The sequence below is a fragment of the Convolutriloba macropyga genome, chromosome 11, assembly GCF_964194025.1.
Source record: "Convolutriloba macropyga chromosome 11, txConMacr16.3, whole genome shotgun sequence".
NCBI classification, from domain to species: domain Eukaryota; kingdom Metazoa; phylum Xenacoelomorpha; order Acoela; family Convolutidae; genus Convolutriloba; species Convolutriloba macropyga.
This window is the reverse complement of record NC_134478.1, coordinates 1,518,318-1,536,898: the sequence shown is the minus strand read 5'-3', so window position 1 is coordinate 1,536,898 and position 18,581 is coordinate 1,518,318. Positions and strand designations below refer to the sequence as shown.

The 18,581-nt window shown below is 36.2% G+C and overlaps 20 non-coding genes across 20 annotated transcripts; all 20 read left to right on the top strand.

Annotated features, from left to right (window-relative positions):
- The first annotated feature begins 59 nt into the window (after positions 1-59).
- Trnay-gua (transfer RNA tyrosine (anticodon GUA)) lies at positions 60-145 on the top strand. Its single transcript is given in 2 exon segments — positions 60-96; positions 110-145. It is a non-coding gene; the product is annotated as a tRNA-Tyr (tRNA).
- Positions 146-468: 323 nt separating this feature from the next.
- On the top strand, positions 469-554 carry Trnac-gca (transfer RNA cysteine (anticodon GCA)). Its single transcript is given in 2 exon segments — positions 469-505; positions 519-554. It is a non-coding gene; the product is annotated as a tRNA-Cys (tRNA).
- Positions 555-1,284: 730 nt separating this feature from the next.
- Trnac-gca (transfer RNA cysteine (anticodon GCA)) lies at positions 1,285-1,370 on the top strand. The gene is given in 2 exon segments: positions 1,285-1,321; positions 1,335-1,370. It is a non-coding gene; the product is annotated as a tRNA-Cys (tRNA).
- Positions 1,371-1,687: 317 nt separating this feature from the next.
- Trnac-gca (transfer RNA cysteine (anticodon GCA)) lies at positions 1,688-1,773 on the top strand. Its single transcript is given in 2 exon segments — positions 1,688-1,724; positions 1,738-1,773. It is a non-coding gene; the product is annotated as a tRNA-Cys (tRNA).
- Positions 1,774-2,092: 319 nt separating this feature from the next.
- On the top strand, positions 2,093-2,177 carry Trnay-gua (transfer RNA tyrosine (anticodon GUA)). Its single transcript is given in 2 exon segments — positions 2,093-2,129; positions 2,143-2,177. It is a non-coding gene; the product is annotated as a tRNA-Tyr (tRNA).
- A 727-nt stretch (positions 2,178-2,904) lies between these two features.
- On the top strand, positions 2,905-2,990 carry Trnay-gua (transfer RNA tyrosine (anticodon GUA)). Its single transcript is given in 2 exon segments — positions 2,905-2,941; positions 2,955-2,990. It is a non-coding gene; the product is annotated as a tRNA-Tyr (tRNA).
- Positions 2,991-3,313: 323 nt separating this feature from the next.
- Trnay-gua (transfer RNA tyrosine (anticodon GUA)) lies at positions 3,314-3,399 on the top strand. The gene is given in 2 exon segments: positions 3,314-3,350; positions 3,364-3,399. It is a non-coding gene; the product is annotated as a tRNA-Tyr (tRNA).
- A 731-nt stretch (positions 3,400-4,130) lies between these two features.
- On the top strand, positions 4,131-4,216 carry Trnay-gua (transfer RNA tyrosine (anticodon GUA)). The gene is given in 2 exon segments: positions 4,131-4,167; positions 4,181-4,216. It is a non-coding gene; the product is annotated as a tRNA-Tyr (tRNA).
- A 731-nt stretch (positions 4,217-4,947) lies between these two features.
- Positions 4,948-5,033, top strand: Trnay-gua (transfer RNA tyrosine (anticodon GUA)). Its single transcript is given in 2 exon segments — positions 4,948-4,984; positions 4,998-5,033. It is a non-coding gene; the product is annotated as a tRNA-Tyr (tRNA).
- Positions 5,034-5,355: 322 nt separating this feature from the next.
- On the top strand, positions 5,356-5,441 carry Trnay-gua (transfer RNA tyrosine (anticodon GUA)). The gene is given in 2 exon segments: positions 5,356-5,392; positions 5,406-5,441. It is a non-coding gene; the product is annotated as a tRNA-Tyr (tRNA).
- A 322-nt stretch (positions 5,442-5,763) lies between these two features.
- Positions 5,764-5,849, top strand: Trnay-gua (transfer RNA tyrosine (anticodon GUA)). Its single transcript is given in 2 exon segments — positions 5,764-5,800; positions 5,814-5,849. It is a non-coding gene; the product is annotated as a tRNA-Tyr (tRNA).
- A 322-nt stretch (positions 5,850-6,171) lies between these two features.
- Positions 6,172-6,257, top strand: Trnay-gua (transfer RNA tyrosine (anticodon GUA)). Its single transcript is given in 2 exon segments — positions 6,172-6,208; positions 6,222-6,257. It is a non-coding gene; the product is annotated as a tRNA-Tyr (tRNA).
- A 322-nt stretch (positions 6,258-6,579) lies between these two features.
- On the top strand, positions 6,580-6,665 carry Trnay-gua (transfer RNA tyrosine (anticodon GUA)). The gene is given in 2 exon segments: positions 6,580-6,616; positions 6,630-6,665. It is a non-coding gene; the product is annotated as a tRNA-Tyr (tRNA).
- Positions 6,666-6,987: 322 nt separating this feature from the next.
- Positions 6,988-7,073, top strand: Trnay-gua (transfer RNA tyrosine (anticodon GUA)). The gene is given in 2 exon segments: positions 6,988-7,024; positions 7,038-7,073. It is a non-coding gene; the product is annotated as a tRNA-Tyr (tRNA).
- Positions 7,074-7,394: 321 nt separating this feature from the next.
- On the top strand, positions 7,395-7,480 carry Trnay-gua (transfer RNA tyrosine (anticodon GUA)). Its single transcript is given in 2 exon segments — positions 7,395-7,431; positions 7,445-7,480. It is a non-coding gene; the product is annotated as a tRNA-Tyr (tRNA).
- A 323-nt stretch (positions 7,481-7,803) lies between these two features.
- Trnay-gua (transfer RNA tyrosine (anticodon GUA)) lies at positions 7,804-7,889 on the top strand. The gene is given in 2 exon segments: positions 7,804-7,840; positions 7,854-7,889. It is a non-coding gene; the product is annotated as a tRNA-Tyr (tRNA).
- A 1,142-nt stretch (positions 7,890-9,031) lies between these two features.
- Positions 9,032-9,117, top strand: Trnay-gua (transfer RNA tyrosine (anticodon GUA)). Its single transcript is given in 2 exon segments — positions 9,032-9,068; positions 9,082-9,117. It is a non-coding gene; the product is annotated as a tRNA-Tyr (tRNA).
- A 1,109-nt stretch (positions 9,118-10,226) lies between these two features.
- On the top strand, positions 10,227-10,312 carry Trnay-gua (transfer RNA tyrosine (anticodon GUA)). The gene is given in 2 exon segments: positions 10,227-10,263; positions 10,277-10,312. It is a non-coding gene; the product is annotated as a tRNA-Tyr (tRNA).
- Positions 10,313-10,636: 324 nt separating this feature from the next.
- On the top strand, positions 10,637-10,722 carry Trnay-gua (transfer RNA tyrosine (anticodon GUA)). Its single transcript is given in 2 exon segments — positions 10,637-10,673; positions 10,687-10,722. It is a non-coding gene; the product is annotated as a tRNA-Tyr (tRNA).
- A 1,142-nt stretch (positions 10,723-11,864) lies between these two features.
- On the top strand, positions 11,865-11,950 carry Trnay-gua (transfer RNA tyrosine (anticodon GUA)). Its single transcript is given in 2 exon segments — positions 11,865-11,901; positions 11,915-11,950. It is a non-coding gene; the product is annotated as a tRNA-Tyr (tRNA).
- The last annotated feature ends 6,631 nt before the right edge of the window (positions 11,951-18,581 follow it).

The window sequence follows — 18,581 nt, the reverse complement described above, 5'->3', positions numbered from 1 at the left end:
AAGTAGGGGGAAAACTGTCTAGAGTGAGACAAAAGATAACTTAGAACAAAGAACAATACCCACCGATAGCTCAGTTGGTAGAGCGGAGGACTGTAGAGTTGAAGCTGAAATCCTGAAGTCCCTGGTTCCAGTCCGGGTCGGTGGAGCTAATTTTTTATATCTACTTTCGTTTTTTTTTAAAGTTGTTGTCATCTCAGGGAACCCTAAATTAATTTATTTCGGAAGCAAAATATTTAGTTTACCTTGTTAACATCATTGTCTACATTTCACACTCAACATTTGTTAACATTTATTTTTGAGTACGAGTTAAATTCAAAAACGTATTCTGATGCTAAACTCTCCGCTTTAGCTAAACAATGATTCTTTTTCGCTTCTTTGTTTTGGGAAAAATGATATGGAGATTAAGTAACAGTAGGCGGAAAACTGTCTAGAGTGCAATAAAAGATAACTAAGAACAAAGAAGTATACACACCGATAGCTCAATTGGTAGAGCGGAGGACTGCAGAGTTGAAGCTGAAATACTTAGGTCCCTGGTTCGAGTCCGGGTCGGTGGAGCTAATTTTATATATCTACTTTCTTTTTCTTTAATTTGTTGTCATCTCAGGGAACTCTAAAATATTTTGTTTTGGAAGCGAAGTATTTAGGTTACCTTGTTAACCTCAAGGGCTACATTTAACACTCAACATTTGTTAACTTTTGTCTTTAAGTACGAATTAAATTCAAAAACGTATTCTGATGCTAAACTCTCTGCTTTAGCTAAACAATGATTCCTTTTTGCTGCGTTGTTTTAGGAAAAATTATATGGAGGTCAAAAGGACAGTAGGGGGAAAACTGTCTAGAGTGCGACAAAAAAAAACTTAGAACAAAGAAGAACACCCACCGATAGATCAGTTGGTAGAGCGGAGGACTGTAGAGTTGAAGCTGAAATCCTGAAGTCCCTGGTTCGAGTCCGGGTCGGTGGAGCTAATTTTTTATATCTACTTTCGTTTTTTTTAAAGTTGTTGTCATCTCAGGGAACCCTAAATTAATTTATTTCGGAAGCAAAATATTTAGTTTACCTTGTTAACATCATTGTCTACATTTCACACTCAACATTTGTTAACATTTATTTTTGAGTACGAGTTAAATTCAAAAACGTATTCTGATGCTAAACTCTCCGCTTTAGCTAAACAATGATTCTTTTTCGCTTCTTTGTTTTGGCAACAATGATATGGAGATTAAGTAACAGTAGGCGGAAAACTGTCTAGAGTGCAATAAAAGATAACTAAGAACAAAGAAGTATACACACCGATAGCTCAGTTGGTAGAGCGGAGGACTGCAGAGTTGAGGCTGAAATACTTAGGTCCCTGGTTCGAGTCCGGGTCGGTGGAGCTAATTTTATATCTACTTTCTTTTTCTTTAATTTGTTGTCATCTCAGGGAACCCTAAAATTTTTTTTTGGAAGCGAAGTATTTAGTTTACCTTGTTAACCTCAAGGGCTACATTTAACACTCAACATTTGTTAACTTTTGTCTTTAAGTACGAATTAATTTCAAAAACGTATTCTGATGCTAAACTCTCTGCTTTAGCTAAACAATGATTCTTTTTCGCTTCTTTGTTTTGGGAACAATGATATGGAGATTAAGTAACAGTAGGCGGAAAACTGTCTAGAGTGCAATAAAAGATAACTAAGAACAAAGAAGTATACACACCGATAGCTCAGTTGGTAGAGCGGAGGACTGCAGAGTTGAAGCTGAAATACTTAGGTCCCTGGTTCGAGTCCGGGTCGGTGGAGCTAATTTTATATCTACTTTCTTTTTCTTTAATTTGTTGTCATCTCAGGGAACCCTAAAATTTTTTTTTTGGAAGCGAAGTATTTAGTTTACCTTGTTAACCTCAAGGGCTACATTTAACACTCAACATTTGTTAACTTTTGTCTTTAGGTACGAATTAAATTCAAAAACGTATTCTGATGCTAAACTCTCTGCTTTAGCTAAACAATGATTCCTTTTTGCTGCGTTGTTTTAGGAAAAATTATATGGAGGTCAAAAGGACAGTAGGGGGAAAACTGTCTAGAGTGCGACAAAAAATAACTTAGAACAAAGAAGAATACCCACCGATAGATCAGTTGGTAGAGCGGAGGACTGTAGAGTTGAAGCTGAAATCCTTAGGCCCTGGTTCGAGTCCGGGTCGGTGGAGCTAATTTTATATCTACTTTCGTTTTTTAAAAATTGTTGTCATCTCAGGGAACCCTAAAAAAATTTGTTTTGGAAGCGAAGTATTTAGTTTACCTTGTTAACCTCAAGGGCTACATTTAACACTCAACATTTGTTAACTTTTATCTTTAAGACGAGTTAAATTCAAAAACGTATTCTGATGCTAAACTCTCCGCCTTAGCTAAACAATGATTCCTTTTTGCTTCGCTGTTTTGGGAAAAATGATACGGAGATTTAAGTAACAGTAGGCGGAATGCTGTCTAGAGTGCGACAAAAGATAACTCAGAACAAAGACGTATACCCACCGATAGTTAATTTGGTAGAGAGGAGGACTGTAGAGAAGAAGCAAAAATCCTTAGGTCCCTGGTTGGAGTCCGGGTCGGTGAAGCTAATTTTATATATCTACTTCCGTTTTTTTAAATTTGTTGTCATCTCAGGGATCCCTAAATTAATTTGTTTTGGAAGCGAAGTATTTAGTTTACCTTGTTAACCTCATGGGCTACACTTAACACTCAACATTTGTTAACTTTTATCTTTAAGTACGATTTAAATTCAAAAACGTATTCTGATGCTAAACTCTCCGCTTTAGCTAAACAATGATTCTTTTTCGCTTCTTTAATTTGGGAAAAATGATATGGAGATTTAAGTAACAGTAGGCGGAAAACTGTCTAGAGTGCTACAAAATATAACTTAGAACAAAGAAGTAAACACACCGATAGCTCAGTTGGTAGAGCGGAGGACTGTAGAGTTGACGCTGAAATCCTTAGGTCCTTGGTTCGAGTCCGGGTCGGTGGAAACTAATTTTATGTATCTACTTCCGTTCTTTTAAATTTGTTGTCATCTCAGGGACCCCTAAAATATTTTATTTCGGAAGCAAAGTATTTAGTTTACCTTGTTAACATCATTGTCTACATTTCACACTCAACATTTGTTAACATTTATTTTTGAGTACGAGTTAAATTCGAAAATGTATTGTGATGCTAAACTCTCCGCTTTAGCTAAACAATGATTCTTTTTCGCTTCTTTGTTTTGGGAAAAATGATATGGAGATTTAAGTAACAGTAGGCGGAAAACTGTCTAGAGTGCGACAAAAGATAACTTAGAACTATGAAGTATACCCACCGATAGCTCAGTTGGTAGAGCGGAGGACTGTAGAGTTGAAGCTGAAATCCTTAGGTCCCTGGTTCGAGTCCTGGTCGGTGGAGCTAATTTTATATATCTACTTCCCTTTTTTTAAATTTGTTGTCATCTCAGGGACCCCTAAAATAATTTGTTTTGGAAGCGAAGTATTTAGTTTTCCTTGTTAACCTCAAGGGCTACATTTAACAGTTAACTTTTGTTAACTTTTATCTTTGAGTACGAATTAAATTCAAAAACGTATTCTGATGCTAAACTCTCCGCTTTAGCTAAACAATGATTCTTTTTTGCTGCGTTGTTTTAGGAAAACTGATATGGAGGTCAAAAGGACAGTAGGGGGAAAACTGTCTAGAGTGAGACAAAAGATAACTTAGAACAAAGAACAATACCCACCGATAGCTGAGTTGGTAGAGCGGAGGGCTGTAGAGTTGAACTTGAAATCCTGAAGTCCCTGGTTCGAGTCCGGGTCGGTGGAGCTAATTTTATATATCTACTTCCGTTTTTTTTTAATTTGTTGTAATCTCAGGGACCCCTAAAATAATTTATTTCGGAAGCAAAATATTTAGTTTACCTTGTTAACATCATTGTATACATCTAACACTCAACATTTGTTAAAATTTATTTTTGAGTACGAGTTAAATACAAAAACGTATTCTGATGCTAAACTCTCCGCTTTCGCTAAACAATGATCCTTTTCCGCTTCGTTGTTTTGGGAAAAATGATATGGAGATTTAAATAACAGTAGGCGGAAAACTGTCTAAAGTGCTACAAAAGATAACTTAGAACAAAGAGGTATACACACCGATAGCTCAGTTGGTAGAGCGGAGGACTGTAGAGTTGAAGCTGAAATCCTTAGGTCACTGGTTCGAGTCCTGGTCGGTGGATCTAATTTTACACATCTACTTCCGTTTTCTTAAATCTGTTGTCATCTCAGGGACCCCTAAAATAATTTGTTTTGGAAGCGAAGTATTTAGTTTTCCTTGTTAACCTCAAGGGCTACATTTAACACTTAACATTTGTTAACTTTTATCTTTAAGTACGAATTAAATTCAAAAACGTATTCTGATGCTAAACTCTCCGCTTTAGCTAAACAATGATTCTTTTTTGCTGCGTTGTTTTAGGAAAAATGATATGGAGGTCAAAAGGAAAGTAGGGGGAAAACTGTCTAGAGTGAGACAAAAGATAACTTAGAACAAAGAACAATACCCACCGATAGCTCAGTTGGTAGAGCGGAGGACTGTAGAATTGAAGCTGAAACCCTTAGGTCCCTGGTTCGAGTCTGGGTCAGTGGAGCTAATTTTATATATCTACTTCAGTTTTATTTAAATTTGCTGTAATCTCAGGGACCCCTAAAATAATTTATTTCGGAAGCAAAATATTTAGTTTACCTTGTTAACATCATTGTCAACATTTAACACTCAACATTTGTTAAAATTTATCTTTGAGTACGAGTTAAATTCAAAAACGTATTCTGATGCTAAACACTCCGCATTAGCTAAACAATGATTCTTTTTTGCTTCGTTGTTTTGGGAAAAATGCTATGGAGATTTAAGTAACAGTAGGCGGAAAACTGTCTAGAGTGCGACAAAAGATAACTTAGAACTATGAAGTATACCCACCTATAGCTCAGTTGGTAGAGCGGAGGACTGTAGAGTTGAAGCTGAAATCCTTAGGTCCCTGGTTCGAGTCCGGGTCGGTGGAGCTAAGTTTATATATCTACTTCCGTTTTTTTAAATTTGTTGTAATCTCAGGGACCCCTAAAATAATTTATTTCGGAAGCAAAATATTTAGTTTACGTTGTTAACATCATTGCCTACATTTAACATTCAACATTTGTTAAAACTTATCTTTGAGTAGGAGTTAAATTCAAAAACGTATTCTGAAGCTAAACACTCCGCTTTAGCTAAACAATGATTCTTTTTTGCTTCCTAGTTTTGGGAAAAATGCTTTGGAGATTTAAGTAACAGTAGGCGGAAAACTGTCTAGAGTGCGGCAAAAGATAACTTAGAACTATGAAGTATACCCACCGATAGCTCAGTTGGTAGAGCGGAGGACTGTAGAGTTGAAGCTGAAATCCTGAGGTCCCTGGTTCGAGTCCGGGTCGGTGGAGCCAATTTTATATATCTACTTCAGTTTTTTAAAATTTGTTGTAATCTCAGGGACCCCTAAAATAAATTATTTCGGAAGCAAAATATTTAGTTTACCGTGTTAACATCATTGTCTACATTTAGCACTCTACATTTGTTAAAATTTATCTTTGAGTAGGAGTTAAATTCAAAAAAATATTCTGATGCTAAACACTCCGCTTTAGCTAAACAATGATTCTTTTTTGCTTCGTTGTTTTGGAAAAAATGCTATGGAGATTTAAGTAACAGTAGGCGGAAAACTGTCTAGAGCGCGGCAAAAGATAACTTAGAACTATGAAGTATACCCACCGATAGCTCAGTTGGTAGAGCGGAGGACTGTAGAGTTGAAGCTGAAATCCTGAGGTCCCTGGTTCGAGTCCGGGTCGGTGGAGCCAATTTTATATATCTACTTCAGTTTTTTAAAATTTGTTGTAATCTCAGGGACCCCTAAAATAAATTATTTCGGAAGCAAAATATTTAGTTTACCGTGTTAACATCATTGTCTACATTTAGCACTCTACATTTGTTAAAATTTATCTTTGAGTAGGAGTTAAATTCAAAAAAATATTCTGATGCTAAACACTCCGCTTTAGCTAAACAATGATTCTTTTTTGCTTCGTTGTTTTGGAAAAAATGCTATGGAGATTTAAGTAACAGTAGGCGGAAAACTGTCTAGAGCGCGGCAAAAGATAACTTAGAACTATGAAGTATACCCACCGATAGCTCAGTTGGTAGAGCGGAGGACTGTAGAGTTGAAGCTGAAATCCTGAGGTCCCTGGTTCGAGTCCGGGTCGGTGGAGCCAATTTTATATATCTACTTCAGTTTTTTAAAATTTGTTGTAATCTCAGGGACCCCTAAAATAAATTATTTCGGAAGCAAAATATTTAGTTTACCGTGTTAACATCATTGTCTACATTTAACATTCAACATTTGTTAAAACTTATCTTTGAGTAGGAGTTAAATTCAAAAACGTATTCTGAAGCTAAACACTCCGCTTTAGCTAAACAATGATTCTTTTTTGCTTCCTAGTTTTGGGAAAAATGCTTTGGAGATTTAAGTAACAGTAGGCGGAAAACTGTCTAGAGTGCGGCAAAAGATAACTTAGAACTATGAAGTATACCCACCGATAGCTCAGTTGGTAGAGCGGAGGACTGTAGAGTTGAAGCTGAAATCCTGAGGTCCCTGGTTCGAGTCCGGGTCGGTGGAGCCAATTTTATATATCTACTTCAGTTTTTTAAAATTTGTTGTAATCTCAGGGACCCCTAAAATAAATTATTTCGGAAGCAAAATATTTAGTTTACCGTGTTAACATCATTGTCTACATTTAGCACTCTACATTTGTTAAAATTTATCTTTGAGTAGGAGTTAAATTCAAAAAAATATTCTGATGCTAAACACTCCGCTTTAGCTAAACAATGATTCTTTTTTGCTTCGTTGTTTTGGAAAAAATGCTATGGAGATTTAAGTAACAGTAGGCGGAAAACTGTCTAGAGCGCGGCAAAAGATAACTTAGAACTATGAAGTATACCCACCGATAGCTCAGTTGGTAGAGCGGAGGACTGTAGAGTTGAAGCTGAAATCTTTAGGTCCCTGGTTCGAGTCCGGGTCGGTGGAGCTAACTTTATACATCTACTTCAGTTTTTTAAATTTGTTGTAATCTCAGGGACCCCTAAAATAAAATATTTCGGAAGCAAAATATTTAGTTTACCGTGTTAACATCATTGTCTACATTTAACACACAACATTTGTTAAAATTTATCTTTGAGTACGAGTTAAATTCAAAAACGTAGCCTGATGCTACACTCTCCGCTTTAGCTAAACAATGATTCTTTTTTGCTTCGTTGTTTTGGAAAAAAGGCTATGGAGATTTAAGTAACAGTAGGCGGAAAACTGTCTAGAGTGCGGCAAAAGATAACTTAGAACTATGAAGTATACGCACCGATAGCTCAGTTGGTAGAGCGGAGGACTGTAGAGTTGAAGCTTAAATCCTTAGGTCCCTGGTTCGAGTCCGGGTCGGTGGAGCTAATTTTATATATCTGCTTCAGTTTTTTTAAAATTTGTTGTAATCTCAGGGACCCCTAAAATAAATTATTTCGGAAGCAAAATATTTAGTTTACCGTGTTAAAATCATTGTCTACATTTAACACTCAACATTTGTTAAAATTTATCTTTGAGTAGGAGTTAAATTCAAAAAAATATTCTGATGCTAAACACTCCGCTTTAGCTAAACAATGATTCTTTTTGCTTCGTTGTTTTGGAAAAAAATGCTATGGAGATTTAAGTAACAGTAGGCGGAAAACTGTCTAGAGTGCGGCAAAAGATAACTTAGAACTATGAAGTATACCCACCGATAGCTCAGTTGGTAGAGCGGAGGACTGTAGAGTTGAAGCTGAAATCCTTAGGTCCCTGGTTCGAGTCCGGGTCGGTGGAGCTAACTTTATACATCTACTTCAGTTTTTTTAAAATTTGTTGTAATCTCAGGGACCCCTAAAATAGAATATTTCGGAAGCAAAATATTTAGTTTACCGTGTTAACATCATTGTCTACATTTAACACACAACATTTGTCAAAATTTATCTTTGAGTAGGAGTTAAATTCAAAAAAATATTCTGATGCCAAACACTCCGCTTTAGCTAAACAATGATTCTTTTTTGCTTCGTTGTTTTGGAAAAAATGCTATGGAGATTTAAGTAACAGTAGGCGGAAAACTGTCTAGAGTGCGGCAAAAGATAACTTAGAATGAAGCCGTTTACCCACCGATAGCTCAGTTGTTAGAGTGCAGAAATGAAGAGTTGAAGCTGAAATCCTTAGGTCCCTGGTTCAAGTCCGGGTCGGTGGAGCTAATTTTATATATCTACTTCCGTTTTTTTTTAAATTTGTTGTAATCTCAGGGACCCCTAAAATAGAATATTTCGGAAGCAAAATATTTAGTTTACCGTGTTAACATCATTGTCTACATTTAACACACAACATTTGTTAAAATTTATCTTTGAGTACGAGTTAAATTCAAAAACGTAGCCTGATGCTACACTCTCCGCTTTAGCTAAACAATGATTCTTTTTTTGCTGCGTTGTTAAGGGAAAAATGATACGGAGGTTAAAGTGGCAGTAGTGGAAAACTGTCTAGAGTGCGACAAAAGATAACTTAGAATGAAGCCGTTTACCCACCGATAGCTCAGTTGTTAGAGTGCAGAAATGAAGAGTTGAAGCTGAAATCCTTAGGTCCCTGGTTCAAGTCCGGGTCGGTGGAGCTAATTTTATATATCTACTTCCGTTTTTTTTTAAATTTGTTGTAATCTCAGGGACCCCTAAAATAATTTATTTCGGAAGCAAAATATTTGGTTTACCTTGTTAACATCATTGTCTACATTTAACACTCAACATTTGTCAAAGTTTATCTTTGAGTACGAGTTAAATTCAAAAACGTATTCTGATGCTAAACACTCCGCTTTAGCTAAACAATGATACTTTTTTCCTTCGTTGTTTTGGGAAAAATGATATGGAGGTTAAAGTGACAGCAGGGAAAAACTGTTTAGAGTGCGACAAAGGATAACCTAGAACAAAGAAATTTACCCACCGATAGCTCAGTTGGTAGAGTGGAGGACTGTAGAGTTGAAGCTGAAATCATTATGTCCCTGGTTCGAGTCCGGGTCGGTGGAGCTAATTTTATATATCTACTTTCGTTTTTTTTAATTTGTTGTCATCTCAGGGACCCCTAAAATAATTTGTTTTGGAAGCAAAATATTCAGTTTACCTTGTTAACCTCAATGTCTACATTTACCACTCAACATTTGTTAACAATTATCTTTAAGTACGAGTTAAATTCGAAAACGTATTCTTACGCTAAACTCTCCGCTTTTTCTAAACAATAATTCTTTTCTGCTTCGTTGTTTTAGGAAAAATGATATGGAGGTTAAAGTGACAGTAGTGGAAAACTGTCTAGAGTGCGACAAAAGATAACTTAGAACAAAGAGGTATACCCACTGATAGGTCAGTTGGTAGAGCGGAGGACTGTAGAGTTCAAGCTGAAATCCTTAGATACCCGGTTCGATTCCGGGCTGGTGGAGCTAGTTTTATATAACTACTATGGTTTTTGAAATTTTTTGTCTTCTCGTGGTAAAATATTTAGTTTACCTTGTTAACATCATTGTCTACATTTAACACTCAACATTTGTTAAAATTTATCTTTAAGTACGAGTTAAATTCAAAAACGTATTCTCATGCTAAACTCTCCGCTTTAGCTAAACAATGATTCTTTTTTCCTTCATTGTTTTGGGAAAAATGATATGGAGTTTAAAGTATCAGTAGGGGAAAACTGTCAAGAGTGCAACAAAAGATAAATTAGAACAAAGAAGTATACCCACCAAAAGCTCAGTTGGGAGAGCGGAGGACTGTAGAGTTGAAGCTCAAATCCTTAGGTCCCTGGTTCGAGTCCGGGTCAGTGGAGCTAATTTTATGTATCTACTTTTGTTTTTTTTTAATTTTTTGTCATCTCAGAGACCCCTAAAATAATTTGTTTTGAAAGCAAAGTATTTAGTTTACCTTGTTAACCTCAATGTCTACATTTACCACTCAACATTTGTTAAAAATTATCTTTAGGTACGAGTTAAACTCAAAAACGTAGTCGGATGCTAACCTCTCCGCTTTAGCTAAACGATGATTCTTTTTTGCTTCGTTGTTTTAGGAAAAAAGATATGGAGGTTAAAGTGACAGTAGGGGAAAACTTTCTAGAGTGCGCCAAACAATAACTTAGAACAAAGATGTATACCCACCGATAGCTCAGTTGGTAGAGTGGAGGACTGTAGAGTTGAAGCTGAAATCCTTAGGTCCCTGGTTCGAGTCCGGGTCGGTGGAGCTAATTTTATATATCTACTTTCGTTTTTTTTTTAAATTTTTTGTCATCTCAGAGACCCCTAAAATAATTTGTTTTGAAAGCAAAGTATTTAGTTTACCTTGTTAACCTCAATGTCTACATTTACCACTCAACATTTGTTAACAATTATCTTTAGGTACGAGTTAAACTCAAAAACGTAGTCGGATGCTAACCTCTCCGCTTTAGCTAAACGATGATTCTTTTTTGCTTCGTTGTTTTAGGAAAAAAGATATGGAGGTTAAAGTGACAGTAGGGGAAAGCTGTCTAGAGTGCGCCAAACAATAACTTAGAACAAAGATGTATACCCACCGATAGCTCAGTTGGTAGAGTGGAGGACTGTAAAGTTGAAGCTGAAATCCTTAGGTCCCTGGTTAGAGTCCGGGTCGGTGGAGCTAATTTTACATATCTACTTCGGTTTTTTAAACTTGTTGTCATCTCATGGACCCATAAAATATTTTTGTTTCGGAAGCGAAATAATTAGTTTACCTTGCTAACCTCAATGTCTACATTTAACACTCAGCATTTGTTAACAATTATCTTTAGGTACGAGTTAAACTCAAAAACGTAGTCGGACGCTAACCTCTCCGCTTTAGCAAAACAATGATTCTTTTTTGCTTCGTTGATTTGAGAAAAATGATATGGAGGTTAAAGTGACAGTAGGGGAAAGCTGTCTACAGTGCGCCAAACGATAACTTAGAACAAAGATGTATACCCACCAATAGCTGAGTTGGTAGAGCGGAGGACTGTAGAGTTGAAGCTGAAATCCTTAGGTCCCTGGTTAGAGTCCGGGTCGGTGGAGCTAATTTTACATATCTACTTCGGTTTTTTAAATTTGTTGTCATCTCAAGGACCCATAAATTATTTTTGTTTCGGAAGCAAAATAAATAGTTTACCTTGCTAACCTCAATGTCTACATTTAACAATCAGCTTTTGTTAACATTTAGCTTTACGCACGAGTTAAATTCAAAAATCCTTAGGTCCGTGGTTCGAGTCCGGGTCGGTGGAGCTAATTGTATATATCTACATTCGTTTTTTTAAATTTTTTGTCATCTCAGGGACCCCTAAAATTATTTGTTTTGGAAGCAAAGTATTTAGTTTACCTTGTCAACCTCAATGTCTACATTTAACACTCAGCAATTGTTAACATTTAGCTTTACGCACGAGTTAAATTCAAAAATCCTTAGGTCCCTGGTTCGAGTCCGGGTCGGTGGAGCTAATTGTATATATCTACATTCGTTTTTTTAAATTTTTTGTCATCTCAGGGACCCCTAAAATTATTTGTTTTGGAAGCAAAGTATTTAGTTTACCTTGTTAACAACAATGTCTGCATTTAACACTCAGCATTTGTTAACAATTATCTTTAGGTACGAGTTAAACTCAAAAACGTAGTCGGATGCTAACCTCTCCACTTTAGCTAGTGAATGATTCTTTTTTGCTTCGTTGATTTGAGAAAAATGATATGGAGGTTAAAGTGACAGTAGGGGAAAGCTGTCTAGAGTGCGCCAAACGATAACTTAGAACAAAGATGTATACCCACCGATAGCTCAGTTGGCAGAGCGGAGGACTGTAGAGTTGAAGCCGAAATCCTTAGGTCCCTGGTTAGAGTCCGGGTCGGTGGAGCTAATTTTACATATCTACTTCGGTTTTTTAAATTTGTTGTCATCTAATGGACGCATAAATTATTTGTTTCGGAAGCAAAATATATAGTTTACCTTGCTAACCTCAATGTCTCCATTTAAAACTCAGCATTTGTTAACAATTATCTTTAGGTAAGAGGTAAACTCAAAAACGTAGTCGGATGCTAACCTCTCCGCTTTAGCTAAACAATGATTCTTTTTTGCTTCGTTGTTTTAAGAAAAAAGATATGGAGGTTAAAGTGACAGTAAGGGAAAGCTGTCTAGAGTGCGCCAAACGATAACTTAGAACAAAGAAGTATACCCACCAAAAGCTCAGTTGGTAGAGCGGAGGACTGTAGAGTTGAAGCTCAAATCATTAGGTACCTGGTTCGAGTCCGGGTAGGTGGAGCTAGTTTTGTATATCCATTTTCGTTTTTTTTAATTTGTTGTCATCGCATGGACCACTAAAATAATTTGTTTTGGAAGCAAAGTATTTAGTTTACCTTGTTAATCTCAATGTCTACATTTAACACTCAGCATTTGTTAACAATTATCTTTAGGTACGAGTTATATTCAAAAACGTAGTCGGATGCTAACCTCTCCGCTTTAGCTAAACAATGATTCTTTGTTGTTTTAGGATAAATGATATGGAGGTTAAAGTGACAGTAGGGGAAAGTTGTCTAGAGTGCGCCAAACGATACTTTAGAACAAAGATGTATACCCACCGACTACTCAGTTGGTAGAGCGGAAGACTGTAGAGTTGAAGCTGAAATCCTTAGGTCCCTGGTTAGAGTCCAGGTCGTTGGAGCTAATTTTACAAATCTACTTCGGTTTTTCAAATTTCTTGTCATCTCATGGACTCATAAAATTATTTTGTTTCGGAAACAAAATATATAGTTTACCTTGCTAACCTCAATGTCTACATTTAACACTCAACATTTGTTAACAATTGTCTTTAAGTACGAGTTAAAATCAAAAACGTAGTCTGATGCTGAACTCTCCACTTTAGCTAAACAATGACTCTTTTTTGCTGCAATGTTTAGGGGATAATGATATGGAGGTTAAAGTGACAGCAGGGAAAAACTGTCTACAGTGCGACAAAAGATAATTTAGAACAAAGAAGTAAACCCGCCGATAGCTCAGTTGGTAGAGCAGAGGACTGTAGAGGTGAAACAAAAATCCTGGTTGGAGTCCGGGTAAGTGGAGGAATTTCATATATAATCTTCCATTTTTCTAAATTTGTTGTCATCTCAAGGACCCCTAAAACAATTTGTTTTGGAGGCAAAGTAATTAATTTACCTGGTTAACCTCAATGTCTACATTTAACACTCAACATGTGTTAACAATCCTATATAATAAATGTATGACAATTTATAAGGCACCGTATTTTACAAAAGGCGAAAAAGCATGTTTAAGAGGCCTCTGAAGAGCATGTTTAAGAACTATCGAAGAGCATGTTTAGGAGCACTCGAGCAGCATGGTTAAGACCGCAGATTGCGAGAGATCAACGACCAAAAAAGCTGTAAAAGGTCATTGTCCGAAAAAGCGCAGACTACAAAAGAGTCGTTGACCTAGATGCAAAAAGAGTCAATAACCGATAATCCAGCTGTCAAAAAGTTCACGTGCCGCAAAAAAAATAGGGATGCAAGAAAAGTCATCCATCGAAAAAATGTCAATTATAAATAGATCCAAAAAGGGGGTAATGCCATTTTTGGCATTTATTGATTGCTCTTAAACGAAGTTCATAGCAATTATTAAAAACGTGTTGGTCTTTCTTCTGCAAATTTTTTGCTTGACCATTTTTTGCTTTTCTTCTAGAATTTTCTTTGACTTCTCAATTTGCTTTTTTCACGCTTTCGTTCTTCATTTTTGAGTGATCTCTATTACTCTTATTGCTAATATAAACTTGGTCGCAGAATAGGAAATGTAAGGGCCCAATAGCACAGTTTGTAGTGCATATGGCTATGAAACGGGAGGTTAGTGGTTCGAATCCCGGTGTGGTCAATTGTTTTTCCACCCGCCTGTCGTCCGAGAGCAATTCTTCCGACATTAGTCAGTTTATGTTTTCATTTCTTTCTTTTGTTGACAATAAGTTAGTTGCGAACACATGAGGTTAAACTACTCTATTTAATTGCTTTTATACGAGGTTTGTAGCAATTATATTACTCGTGTTGGTCTTTATGCGATTTTTTGCTTGACCGATTTTTTGTCTTTGCCCATTTGAATTTTTTCTTTAAAAACGGGATAATCAGGTAGCGGGCATAAAGTTTCATTAGAGGTCATTAGTCGCGTTCAGTAGTCCTTCATGTGCTTAGTGTGGAGAATCTACTTGGAAGGCCGTAGTTTAAGGTTAAAAGGTCATTTTAGGAGTTTTTGCCCAAAATGTTACATTTTTTCGTGTTTTTTCGTTGTTTTTCGAATTATTGTTGGACCAGTCTAAAGTTAAAGGTGGTAAAGGTCTTTTGCAAGACATAAATACTTTTTATGATCACTTTAATGGCTATTTGTTTTTATACTCCAAGCAAAAACACGCAAATTTTTACTAATTTTCACATTTTTTTTTCAAGTTTTCTGAGTTTTTTTTTTAATTTTTGGTTTCTCCAGCCCAATGAGCTAAGGAACCTTCTCCAGGGGGTTTTATAATAGGTTACTGCACCGTTTCAAGCGGCAATGAAATGGTTTTCAAGATTTTAACTTAGTGTCATTATTCAAGTTTTGCAATTTCGGCAACTCAATTCATATTTTCTTAAACTTTTAGGTTTCTCAAGCCCCAAGAGTCAATAAATATCCTCTATGGATTATTGCAGTTTCTGGATTTAATGGTATGTTTTTCAAGCTTTTATTATCACGAGCCTCAGTATTTTTTGACAAAACACTCAGTTCTCAGTTTTTTTGACCTTCATTGTCATTATTCAGGTTTTTTTTCAGCCTCAGGGGTCAGAAAACCTCCTTTATGGTCTAATAAAATTTTACTGAAAAAATTTTTTTTTGGCCAAGGAACAGTTTCCAATTTTTCTTCAAAAATATTAGGCAATTTTAAACAAAAACTTGTCTTTTTTGAAGTTTTTTTTGAATCTTTTTGCAATTTTTAGGTTTCTCCAGCCTCAAGAGCTAAACAACCTCCTCTAGGGTTTGATAAAATGTTACTGCATTGTTTCTGGATGTAATGGAATGTTTCTCAGGATTTCAACATCACAAATTTCAGGTCATTATTCAGGGTTTTTTCAGATTCAGGGGACAGAAAACCTCCTTTATGGTTAAAAAATAAGCTACTGGAGAATTTTTATTGGGCATCAAATAATTTTCAACTCTTTAATATCACAAATTTTAGCAATTTTTTTAAACAAAACTTGCAATTTTTCAAATTTTTTGAAAAGTTCTCTCATTTTTTTAAGGTTTCTCCAGCCTCAAGAGCCTCTAGTATTTGATAATAGCCTACTGCATAGTTTCTAGATTTGTTCAAAGTTTTTTGAATCTTCTTTATTTTTTCCGGGCTCAAGGACCTCCTACAAGGTTTGACAATAAGCTAATGAAAAAGTTCCGGCAGTTTCCTGACACTTTTAGCAGTTTCCTGAAAAAATGTAAATTTTTTCAAGTTTTCAGAAAATTATTATGGTGTTCCAAATTTAAGGATCTTTATGGTCCACTGAAACTATTTAAGACCTGAAATTGGGATACTGGATATTCTCATTTTAATGAAAAGGTTTGAAGATATTAATATCAGAAGTTTTAGCATGACTTTGTTGAAATTTGCACCTTAAAAAATGAGTGTTTTTGACCTTTTCTAAGTCTAACGATGATTACTGGCCAACAAAATAATTTAACTCTTGCAGATGAGTTTTATGACAGACCTCCAGAGACAAAAAATGGTTTTGAACATCTTTTCTGCTGCAAAAATTAAAAAATTTTCTTTTTTCGGACCTTTCAGTTTCTATACGATTTATTTACTAATAAGGCTAGAGAACTACAAGTTGCGGAGTCGAATCTCATCATGGAAAATATTCTATCTCTCTCTCTCTCTCCCACTCTCTCTCTCTCTCTATCTATATCTGCTGGTTGGGGTTCCTTTCTTTCTCTTTCTCGTTCATGTTTTATCTCTCACACTCTACCTCAAAGGAAGTTTGTAGCAATTATTAATCATGTTGGTCTTTTATGCTTTTTCGCTTCACCGATTTTTCGTTCCACACATTTGACTTTTCGTCCTCGGAAACGGGATAAAGAGGTTGCGCCCAGTGAGTATGAAGTTATCTAAAAGCATTTCAGCTCAGTTATCTCATCAGCCGCCTACCAATCCCCAACACTGCACTTTCTTCAGGGCCCCGTGCAGCCAAAGGTCCCTCTACCACCATTGCCCCCCAACCTGCACTGTTGCCTCCCCCACTCCCCACCGCCCCCCCACCCGCTGCGGTGCACCCTCACCTCATGCCCCTTCAATTAAGCTAAAGCTAGCCTTATTAAACCGTGGCTAGCTACTGACGGAGCCAACCCCTTGCTGGTCGTTTTAGAGCAATTTGCCCGACGTTAGTCAGTTATGTTTCAACTTTTGCTTAGTAGGTTATGTTGGCTTTGGGTGTTTTACGTTTTTTCACTCACAATTGAACAATTTATCCGTTAATTGTTTCACGAAAATCACATTTTCAAGCACCATTTTTACCTTCGAAAGTGAGGTGGAATGTGCACCAAGTTAAATTATTAAAAGTTCATCGGAGGTTCTGGTTTTGCTTTAAGATACTTGAAGAAGTTTTTAGCTTACCGCCAACGCAGGTTGAAATTACCCCCCTTTTCTTTTCGAGGGAGTTTCTGTGGATGTTAGTCGCATGTTTCATTGTCATCAGAACAGAACACAAAACTTTAATTCAATTACAAATTTACCAGTTTTGCCTAATCATAAAATTTGTGAACATCGCGCTCATTTTCCTTATTTTGCCGGATTTTTTAAATTACTTCGCGATCGTATATAATTTTTAGTTTTCGCTAAATGTATCAATGAAATTAATACTGGGATGCGCATATTTGTTCGTCCAAAGTTTTCTGAGAGTCCTTGAGAAAAAGTTTATCTAGATTGCTTTTACTGACCTGCTAGTTATCTTTAAGTACGAGTTAAATTCAAAAACGTAGCCTGATGCTACACTCTACGCTTTAGCTAAACAATGATTCTTTTTTGCTGCGTTGTTAAGAAAAAAATGATACGGAAGTTAAAGTGGCAGTAGTGGAAAACTGTCTAGAGTATGACAAAAGATAACTTAGAATGAAGCCGTTTACCCACCGATAGCTCAGTTGTTAGATTGCAGAAATGAAGAGTTGAAGCTGAAATCCTTAGATCCCTGGTTAGAGTCCGAGTCGGTGGAGCTAATTTTACATATCTAATTTGGTTTCTGTTTCTCATCTCATGGACCCTTAAAATAATTTGTTTCGGAAGCAAAAAAATTAGGTTACCTTGTCAACCTCAATGTCTACATTTAACAATCAACTTTTGTTAACAATTATCTTTAAGTACGAGTTAAATTCAAAAACGTATTCTGATGCTAAACTCTCCGCTTTATCTAAACAATAATTCTATTTTGCTTCGTTGTTTTAGGAGAATTGATATGGAGGTTAAAATGACAGTAGTGAAAAACTGTCTAGAGTGCGCCAAAAGGTAACTTAGAACAAAGAGGTAGACCCACCGATAGCTTAGTTGGTAGAGCGGAGGACTGTAGAGTTGAAGCTGAAATCCTTAGGTCCCTGATTCGAGTCCAGGTCAGTTGAGCTATTTTATATGTCTACTTGGTTGTTTAAGTTAGTTGTCTTCTCATGGACCCCTAAAACAATTTGTTTTGGAAGCAAAATATTTAGTTCATCTTTGTAAGATCATTGTCTACATTTAACACTCAACATTTGTTAACATTTATCTATAGGTACGAGTTAAAATCAAAAACGTATTCTGATGCTAAACTCTCCGCTTTAGCTAAACAATGATTGTTTTTTGTTTTGTTGTTTTGGGGAAAACGATATGGAGGTGAAAGTGGCTGTAGGGGAAAACTGTCTAGAATGCGGCAAAAGATAACTTAGAACAAAGAGGTAAACCCACCGATAGCTCAGTTGGTAGAGCGGAGGACTGTAGGGGTGAAGCTAAAATCCTAAGGTTCCTGTCTCGAAGCCGGGTAAGTGGAGATAATTTTACATATTTACTTTCGTTTTTTAAATTATTGTCATCTCAGGGACCCCTAAAATAATTTGTTTTGTAAGCAAAGTTTTTAGTTTACTTTGTTCACCTCAATGTCTACATTTAACACTCAACATTTGTTAACACTTATCTTTAAGTACGAGTTAAATTCAAAGACGTATTCGGATGCTAAAGTCTCCGCTTTAGCTAAACAATGACTTTTTTGCTGCGTTCTTTAGGCAAAAATTATATGATGGTTAAAGTGACAATAGTGGAAAACTGTCTATGAGTGCGCGATAAAGTAACTTAGAACAAAGAGTTATACCCACCGATAGCTCAGTTGGTAAAGCGGAGAACTGTAGGGTTGAAGCTGAAATACTTAGGTCCCTGGTTCGAGTCCGGGTAAGTGGATCTAATTTAACATATCTACTTTTGTTTTTTTAAATTTGTTGTCATCTCGGGGACCACTAAATTAATTTGTTTTGGAAG